We start from the raw sequence: 10,108 nt of genomic DNA, 5'->3' as shown, positions 1-10,108 counted from the left end.
CCAGAACGATGGGGACTCCCACAATGATTGAACATAATGACGTGTGAACCCATTAAGCAGCTAATCAGAAACGGCAACGAAGCTGATGATGATGAAGGTGAGGCCGTCATGAACCCCCCCAACCCCCATCCAAACTGATGTGAAAAATCCTGCTGCAGTGTATTAGAGCAAGGCTACACTGCACACACAACGGGTAATGCCAACATGAATGCAGAAAGGTGTTTATGAATGACGCAGCTGTATCTGCAGAGTGGATCTGATTGGCTGTGTTTGTTTGCTGAAGTGTGCTGTGCGATCGAATATCGAGCCCTTTTTAAAAATTAATTCAAAGAGTTTTCTGGATGCGTAATGACTCAGTCACACTACAGTAAAAATAGAACAACCTCCTTGTGACTAGGAAAAATCAGCGGTTGCTTGGTGATTGCATTACATTTTTTCTGTTCGGTAACCAATTAGAAGAAGGTGAAGCAACCAGCAACAATTTGGAAGATCAATCGCAATGTGACATCAGACTGATATCGGACTCCGGACTCGGACTTGCTGTGCCCGCAGTCTTTATAGATGGTGACGGACTGCAGTCAGTTTTCCCTGGTGTGGCTGTAGTAGCTTAATCAGATATAAATTGAAAGCGTATTTCTAATGCATGGTAAAAACACTGTATATAAAAGATGGGTGTAAGCACCGTTATATTCTCCATAGTTTGTGCAAATTGGGCCTTATCACTGTAAAAATCTCAGTTTCTTGCTACTATTAATTAGTATAAGTAGAAAAGAGGGTTGAAGGTTAAATTATAAACTCAAGCTAGCTGGTTAGCATGGATACACCAGCACAACCACATCCATAGTTTGTGTTGGAGTTTTGGTGAATGTCTGTCACCAGAACTGTAGCATAGCCATGCTGGGTGGTTTGTACAAGGACACCACACAGGTGCCTGTATTGTTTGTCAGATAATTGCAAAAGCAAAGTTTAGAGGAGTAATTTAGTGACATGGTTTAGTGTACGTGAAGTCCAAATGACTGCAAATGGCTAAAGCTGCTTGTGTTGGCATGCACTCATTCAGAGTGAACACGAACCGGTAAAAACAAAGCTTTAGGCCTAATTAAATGTTAACCCTTTAAGACCTACCATAGAACCAAGTCCGCCAGAGCTTACTTTATGTTTTTACATGGTGTAGTGCCATTTTTGGGAGCATTTCAAGTTACTATACATCAATACAACTGTAATAGCCCATATTTTAATAATATGTATGCATTAAGTCCATAGTAACTACATTATTGCACTTTTTTGCAATTAAACTACAAAAAAATTGAAAATCGTTTTTGGTTTTTTTACATATATTTTTACTTGGAGAAATTTAAGAGGTTTATCCCTCAAAACTTTAAATACAAAAAAGTTGCAAAAAATAGTTTACAACAACAGGAAATTTATTTTGAGTGTCTTCATAGTTTTATTTTTGAGATACACCAATTTTTATATACTGCAGGAAAAACGAAAAACAATCCTATGATGCAAATTTGCAAAGAAAACAGCATGTGCATCAAAATAAACTATTTCCACAGTGCAATTCGAGTTCTAAGCATCCCAGAAACTATTCAGAAAAGCAAGCAAGTCAAATATGACTTATAAAAACACCAGTATAGGCTTTCAAGGCCTACAAGTAAGAAACTACATTTTCCGCGAAAATGACGTCACTTCCGGTATCGGGCAGGAAATGGCGGACGTGCGATTGTTCGCGCTGACATCTGGCCGTTTCTCAATTCTCAAGTACGCGAGTACGTACTCGCGTTCTCGGTGAGTACGTACTCGCCGAGAACACACGGGAGTACGTACCCGCCGAGAACGCGAGCACGGACTCGCGATATGTACAATTGGAACCCCTGCGTACGTGATGATGTCACAGGTCCGGAGTTTGTACTGCCGTCCCCTCTTAATTTAACTGTGAGTAACATGTTATGAAGCTTAACTGTAATCACAGCCAAACCGGTTTACTCAGGAACAAATAAAACACTGAAATAAACCAAACATTAACATTTAGAAGTGATCTAAGTGACTTATATATCATTTTTAACCTCAGTAGTGAAACCTCGATTAATAAAAATAGTGTACATGTACATACGTGTACATACCTTAATAAAAACAAGCAGGTGAGATGTTAGAAAGCTTTTATTTCTATTCTAGTGGACACTCAATACTATAGACAGCTGCTGGGGTTTCTTTAACCTGAGTAACCTGCTCGATAAAACGGGCGAAGCGAGAACACATCCGGGACTTTTTCGCGTTCTCGGCTTGATGCGTACTTCGAATTGGAACAGTACTTGGTCTCCGACTGATGACGTATCACGAGTACACGAGAACGCAAGTACGCACATTGAGAAACGCCCATCTGTTTCAATGTGGGAAGTGTTACCAACAGCTGATCGGATCGGCAAAGCGTGTTTCTGGAATATTATGTTTTTGTTCCTGCAAGCGCTTTTTATGCAATGTTTGCAAAGCCATATGTGGAAGGAAACCGTGACCTACGACAAGCTGATGGCATAAGATGTAAGTACAACTCCTCCGGTTTCATATGCAAAAAAAATTATTGCGCTAGCTTACGCAGTTCCGGTTCTACAGGGATTTAAAAATAGTTACGCAAAACGGAGCGTGCCCGCTCCGACCGGCTTTAAAGGGTTAACAGACAAATTTTAAAAAAGAATTCAGCCTATACAGTTTGTTTGGAAAAGAATATACTATTTTTGTAAAATTAGACTCTAAATCTGTCCTAGAGAAAGAAGAAGTGACCGTGTCTATTTGCTAAAATATTAATTGTCAGGCTTCTTGAGGCTTATCTAGAAAAATCGAACAGGCAGAGCTACAGAACAGACAATAACAGAATCACTGTAGAGAAAACTTTTTAAAAATATGATTCACTCATGACAGATTTGTTTACTATTGACCCAAGGATCCCCTCGTTAACAAAACACCTACCCAACATGTCAAGCTTTATTATCCAATTTTCTCATTGCAGATCAACCCTAATAATCAAATGCAAATGATGTCTGATTTAAAAAAAAAAAAAAAAAAACCCTACAGATTTAAGCCCAAATGCAGATAAGACTGCACACAATCTGCACATTAAACTAATATTACATTGCTTCACAGTAGTTCTCCAAAACACTCTGCAGGGATGGGATGGGGATGGAAGATGACAGTAGATGAGATCCGCAGATGTGTCCCTGGCAGGAACACGGCCACCAAGAGCTAATTTTGGTGCTGGTGCACAGCACACATGCAATAAGTGCACTTCATCGTTCTGTTCCCATGATTTCGGCAGCTTGTCTCTCTTTGTTTCCTCTTTCCCTCTTCCAACTTTTCAGCCTGTCAGTTTCATTCAGTCTGCTGTTCTTTGAAACCTGCGACAGAAAACCACATCTTATTAGGTTCATCCTTCTTTTTTTTTGTTTTTGTTTTATTATGGATGCTGTTTTTCCTTTTTTACTGGGTGAGCCACGCTATCAAGCAGAACGTGCATTCTTAAAAATGTGACTGCATGTTTAAGTAAATGCTTTGCATGCATGCATCAAGACATAAATGCTTTACAGATCCACTAAATAGTTTGTGGAAACAGCACAACTATGAAATACAGTGATGAAAATAACCATGATTAGGCCTTTAATTTAATGACAAATGGTTTTACAAATGCAGTTCTTTGAGAACGAGTGTCCACGGCTGAACTCGAGGTCTGACCAGAACTAGAAGCCGGTTGGCTTTTCATGAATATTTGCTTTCAAACTTGTGCAGCGCAGTACATCTGTCTGCCCTTGACCACTTCGAGTACCCTCATCGTCTCACTATTCTGTTATTGTTAGTCGTATTATATTCTTCTCCATTATGACTTGCGGTCATCAGAACTGTTTCACAGATTTCTGGAAATCTTGAGGGCAAGAAAGCTCAAACCTCCTTCAGCTTCTAAAAGAATCTTTTAAAGAAATCTCTCAAATGCACAAAAAAGAGGCCTCCTTTGAAAACAGCTTTGAGAATGAAATGAAATCACCTCTTTGAGCAAATATCCATTAATAAGGAATTTTCCATATTTTTATTACTGATTTTATAATGTAAGTCGTTTCTTTTTAAGCAGCAGTATAAGTGATGTGCATGACTCAGCTTTTGTTAGTCACCGTTTTGTTCTTACATTCTTACAGCTCAGCCAGCGAAATGGAAGAGAGACTTGACAATCATTAATGTTTTGTTATTGTTTCTAAAAGCATGTCGACCTGATCCCGAATTTTCTCACTTTACCGAGCAACAACTGTGCGAGATTAGTCACATCTTTTTACATGGAAATGACTGTGTGTAATTCCTTTCATTGGTTTGTGCTTTCTGTTCTGGGCATATATACATTTACCCCCATAGCATCTGCACGTTTACTACTTCCAAGAGAGCATTAAAGCAATGAGTTCACATCACATGCATGCATAATTTAGATGAGCGTGAGCTTTGTCTCTAGCTGTGTAGCTTCCATTTGGTACAAAGAGCTGTTTATCCATCTCTGTTTCACCATCAGCAGTCTCAGCCTGCTTTCACTTGCCAAGTACATCCTGACAGGCAAGAGGAATTAGCAAGTGATGTTTCGCAGTTATTCTAACAGGCAGCGAGCCGACAGCGAGGCGCCATCTGAACAAAGAGCACCTCTCCACACGCAAAAGCACACTAACTGAAGATAAAGTGCATCTTTTTAGTTTTCAAAGCAATCATTCGAATAGATGAGCGTTCAATTTTGGAGTGCTTCGGTAATATTAAAAATTTACATTTTGTTCGTATTTATAATGTCATAACTCCAGCATGCGACACTCCCACAGCCCAGCAAACTAAATGAGTACATTTATGGGGATGCACAGCCTCAGTATATATTTGGAACACATACATTTGTCTGTCCCAATAAAAACACGAAAGAATTGAAGGAATTATTTTGCTAGAACTTTGTACAAGAAGGCATCAACGCCTCCAGCGTCTTTTTACCTTTAACAATAGCTCTTTTTTTTCCACTCTCTATTTGTGAAAGTAATGAGCTCATACATCCACTCAATGTTTTGTTATAGAATTAATTTTGGTGAGCTGCTTCATAAAAAAAACATTAATTAAAATTCAGGAAATTAAGCATCAGATGGCCAAAATTTCCTGGGGGACAAAATCCCTCCCCCCACCCACCCCTCACATGTGAAGGACAAATGTTTCAGTGCAACTTTGCAGAGCAAAGCTTGTTCTTACTGTTTTATGCAATAATCTCCTTAGACATGTTTTTTCTCCTTGGGTAACTGTTTAATTCAGGGATGTCAAACTCATTTTACATTGTGCGGCACTTTGAAAAAGAAGTGCAGTTTCAACAATACATGTCAGTTTTTTTGTTTTGTTTGTTTTACATGATAAAGAAATTGACTTTTTTAAAGTCTTTTAGCTCATCGTGCAGACTGTCATGTAATTATAAACTGGAAGATTTACTGTGTTAAAAACAAATCACAAATTTCTCAGTTTTTTAAATAGTTTATCTATTACATATTTACTTTGGTGCAGTATCCATGGTGACAGGGGAGCTTTTATCAGTAGAAAATGCCCTAAAACCTGTTAAAATACATCTAAAATCTTTACATTTTCTAAAGCCATCCCCTGGGCCAGACTGGAGACTTCACGAGTCCAATTCTGGTCCACGTGCCTTATGTTTGGCACCCCTGGTGCAGTTTTAGCTTTATAGATAGATGCAATTCTTTCTGACCAGTACTTTTTTGTGAGACTCACAGGTTTCGTTGTCACATCACGAAACTCGGAAAAAGACTCAAAATAACAGAAAACGAGCAACAAGAGGAAAAAAAGCCTCTTAGAATTTCCTTTCAGCAGCTTCACCCGGCCATCTGAGGTTTCTCGGTCTTTATTGTGGCTGCATTTTCTTTTCTCTGTGCATCCCTTGTGTCTTTGTGGTGACTCCCTGTAGGGCACAGTGTAGGCAGCAAAAGACAGTGACACGTTAACCTGCACTTTATCCATGAGGACAGCTCACCAGCTGTCTTCACAGCCACTAGACAAAAAGATAAAAGCCAGACTTTTAGAAAAGTGTCCTGCAGAACTGAGCCAATCAAAAATGTGTCTGAAAATGTGGGATGAAAACTTATGTGTAGACTGCACCAGTATTTTTCTACTTTCACATCTTTATCAAGTAAATAATTGACATTGCATTTAAACACAAACTGTCTCCTGTTAGTGTTTGCCTGAGGCTGATGGAGTGCCATTAGTTTTGTAGATCGTAAACAAAAGCACAAATTAAAGTTTTGACCTGAAGATGGCAGAAAAATATCTCTAAAGTAAGCCACAAGGGGGGAAAAAGCAACAGAGCGCTCATCATTAACTTCAGTCAGTCTTAATAATAAGACATAACATTGCATAAGAACCAGTACAGTTAGACAACGGCCATTCCAAACTCATTTGGCTTTCTACAGATGACTCACGACTACCTCCTGATTTTGAGCCAGTAGATTGTTTCATTAAGTCTGTGAAACATAAAATGACAATTAGGAGGAAGTCACTGCCAAAAGTAGAAAACTGAAGTGATCGGTTTACCAGTTTACACTTCGCTGGCATTAGCTTTGCACTGATGTGTGCTGGATGAGGCCGCCGCTGCTGCTGCTGCCGCTGCCGCTGCTGAGTCAAGACTATTAGTTTAATTCCTCTTAAATAACCAGCGTGGAGCCTGAAGTCTGCGACAACGATCGTTCCACAATGTAAAGAAAACAGCTGAATTACATTATTTTTTTTCATACTCTTTTGCATCAGGCTGTAAAACTGACTGCAGTGATTACAGTGATAAGGCAGCAACACTGTATTATCTGACTTCAATAAAACTGCATCGCTGAGAAAACATTCATCTTTATCTTTTTCTATTTGGCAGTTTATACAGAGTATCTGGGTCCAATAATTACAAAGTACAAACACTTGAAATGTCAGCACCACAATGATTTTAAGATATTAAGTATAATTTTACCTGCCTTCAGTATTATATTACTTTCAATGACTAATAGTGGAGCACTTTTGTGTAACCAAAACTAAACCCTGGAGCATCTCCTCTGCCACATGACCAACAGTGAGCCTGTGAAACTCCCTCTGAGTGACACATTTAGCGCTTCAGCTGAATAACAGCTAGTCGTTGGTGTTTGGGTATTTTTCTCCTCATACATTTTGCAGAGTCGTGTTTAGCTTGCATGCAGCTCTTCAAAAAGTTGATTTCCTCAGCAGCTTTGGAAGGTTCTAGTCTCACAAAAATAAAATTACACATAAATTAAATAAAATATAGAATTCAACTAAGCAAAGGTAATGCTAGGACACCAGTGCTTTACTTCATTATGCCCAAAACTTTCAATGCCATATATGGGTACTGGGTGGCCCTCCACTTCCTAGCTACAGTAGAGTTTTCATTCATTGTAATATGTGATTAACAGAGAGCAATAAAATAATACTGATGATGCAGCCATTTAAAGAACTGCATATAGCATCTGTAGTGGTAAATCGTAGGCAGACAAAGTACTTTGGTTGGATTTTTGGAACCTAAACAGTGCATAACTGTCCAAAAGGCAGACCTCAAACTTTCACACTACTGATAACTGTTTGTTTGTTTTTTTTTTAAGCTTCTGCCATTTCCTCAACCTCCAAATGTGGAATTGTATTGCTCTTTTGGAACAATGGAACTTCAGGAGGTGCAGGGGCGTCAAACGGCCGCTGGTTATGTCCAGGTGTTGCAGAGAGCATCCCTCATGACTGAGGGCCCTCGTCTGTGTGGTAACGACTGGGTTTTTCAACAGGACAACGCTACAGTACTCAATGCCCGCAGTACAAGGGACCTCTTCCAGGAGAATAACATCACTCTTTTGGACCATCCTGCGTGTTCCCCTGATCTAAATCCGATTTAAAAACCTTTGGGGATGGATGGCAAGGGAAGTTTACAAAAAAATGGACAACAGTTCCAGGCAGTAGATGCCCTTTGTGCAGCCGTCTTCACCACTTGGAGAAATGTTCCCACTCACCTCATCGAAACGCTTGCTTTTTGAAGTGAGCAACAATAACGGTGGAGCTACTTATTGAGTTCATGTTTGGAACTTTCTTTTGGGGTGGTTACGAGTGTTTTGGAGGTGTGGTCCTAAACTTTTGATCAGCTGTTTCAGTTTAAGCATTGCTTTCAATAAATTGCATGCACAAAAAAATGTTTTGTCTCACTCCCATTTCTTCTTGTTGGATGTTGAAGCTCTACTTGGAACCTTGTTAAGATCCAACCATGCAAAATAGGATTGTTGTTTTTTTTTTTTTTGGGTTTTTTTTTTTGCCATTTTTCAAGCGGTGTTAAACTTTTGATCAGGACCGTAACTTCCCCACTACTAGGCAGAGGAGGCCCCCTACTGGCCTCACGTATGGGACTGATAACAAGTTATTGAGCAGCTGAAAGCGTATGAAAAAAGTGGACATCCCGACATTCAGTTAGAGAGATTTTACACAGGCGTTAGTGCGACATGTGTTCGCCTTTTTCCTTTGACAGCTTCATAAAGTCCTCACCGCTTGGCAGCCAGAACTTCATGTTTAGAATTATTAGTCAAATTTTAAAAATCTTTGACAAAAATTTGTCCCATTATAAGATTTCAAAAGTCTTTTTCACCCCACAGGTCATAGTTGTCATATGCATGTCTGCTATCAGTGTGCGTCACTGTGTTCCTGCATCAAAGAGAACAACAGGCACATATTTGTATTTAGGATTCTTAAGCTGATCTGTCTCTCCTTTGTCACATTTCTGCCCTTGAATACTTGCGTTATCTCCACTAAGCTGTTACCTTGAATGCATCTCCAGCAGTTTTTTTTTTGTTTTTGTTTTTTTTAAGAATGTTTGTTTACTTTTTAAAAGCATGCCATGCAGTTGACGATAATAGCATCGAGTAACATCCCTTATAACTGCTCTAAAAACCTAAGAGCTGGAGCTAACCCAGAGGTTCCCAAAGTGTGGGGCCCGCCCCCTAGGGGGGGCGCAGTATGAAAAGGGGGGGGAAAAAAAAAAAAAAAAAAAAAAAGAGCGCTTGGACACTGTGGACAGGTTTTTGACGGGGCTCCCACATAAACGCAAAGCAGGAGATGAAGCATCGCCAAATATGTTTCCAAACCAACTTCCTTCCAAGCCAAAGACAGGAAAATATGGTGAAGCATATCTTCCCTTTGGCTTCACCTGCACAAGTGCCATGGTAGGTCTACCCTGCAAAATTAGTTTTCCCTGCATCGGGAGCAGCGCTGGGCTCTCCAAATCACGGACAAACAGGATCCCACATTCTTGATTTTTAGTTCACAAACACTTCTTGTAATAACTAACTACTCCTGACATTTTGGACATGTCAGCTCTTTATGCAGTAAAGTTACAGCGGGATACAAATAACATCAGGCTGATCCTGCCGCAATTTGTCCCCCTGGTTCAAATCACGGACAAACAGTATCCCACAGCTGTTTTTGTTTTTGAACCCATTTTGCACAGAGAGGCATTTTTTGAAAAATGTATTGACAGCAATGTTGAATATTATTACACAGGAAAACAACAACTACATGTAAAATAATCACACCGTGACGCCTCTGCCTTTGTAAATGGAGGGACAGTAACTGCGTGTGTATATGTAAGCATGTAAAACCTGAAGATAGTCAGATTAACAGTATTTTGTCTCTATCTGCCATTCTGCAATTCATTTCATGTAAACAATAACGTGGCGCACAGCGTGACGTGAAAAGAGGCACATACCTTTGACGTTGCGTGACGAACTCTGTAATCCTCGTCCACACGTAAACGCAAAAAAGGAGTTTTAAATAATCTCCGTTTTCGGTGAATCGCAACGCCGTTTACGTGTTCACGAAAAGCCCAAACGCATAGAAACAGCTGAGTTTTCAAAAATACCCGTGTAGGTGTGGACGCAGCGTAAAAGAGTTAGTAGTATATTTTCTTACTACCTGTAATTTGTTGCAGATTACTTGTATTTGCTTAATTGTTTACTAAATGTTTGAGGTGTGAAATAAACCGCAATGGAGTTTGTAAACAAAATATGGGTGTGTGTGTTTGGAGGATGCG

This window comes from Oreochromis niloticus, linkage group LG10 (assembly GCF_001858045.2).
Source record: "Oreochromis niloticus isolate F11D_XX linkage group LG10, O_niloticus_UMD_NMBU, whole genome shotgun sequence".
Lineage (NCBI taxonomy): Eukaryota > Metazoa > Chordata > Actinopteri > Cichliformes > Cichlidae > Oreochromis > Oreochromis niloticus.
The sequence above is the reverse complement of the archived record's forward strand: the minus strand, read 5'-3'. Positions refer to the sequence as shown.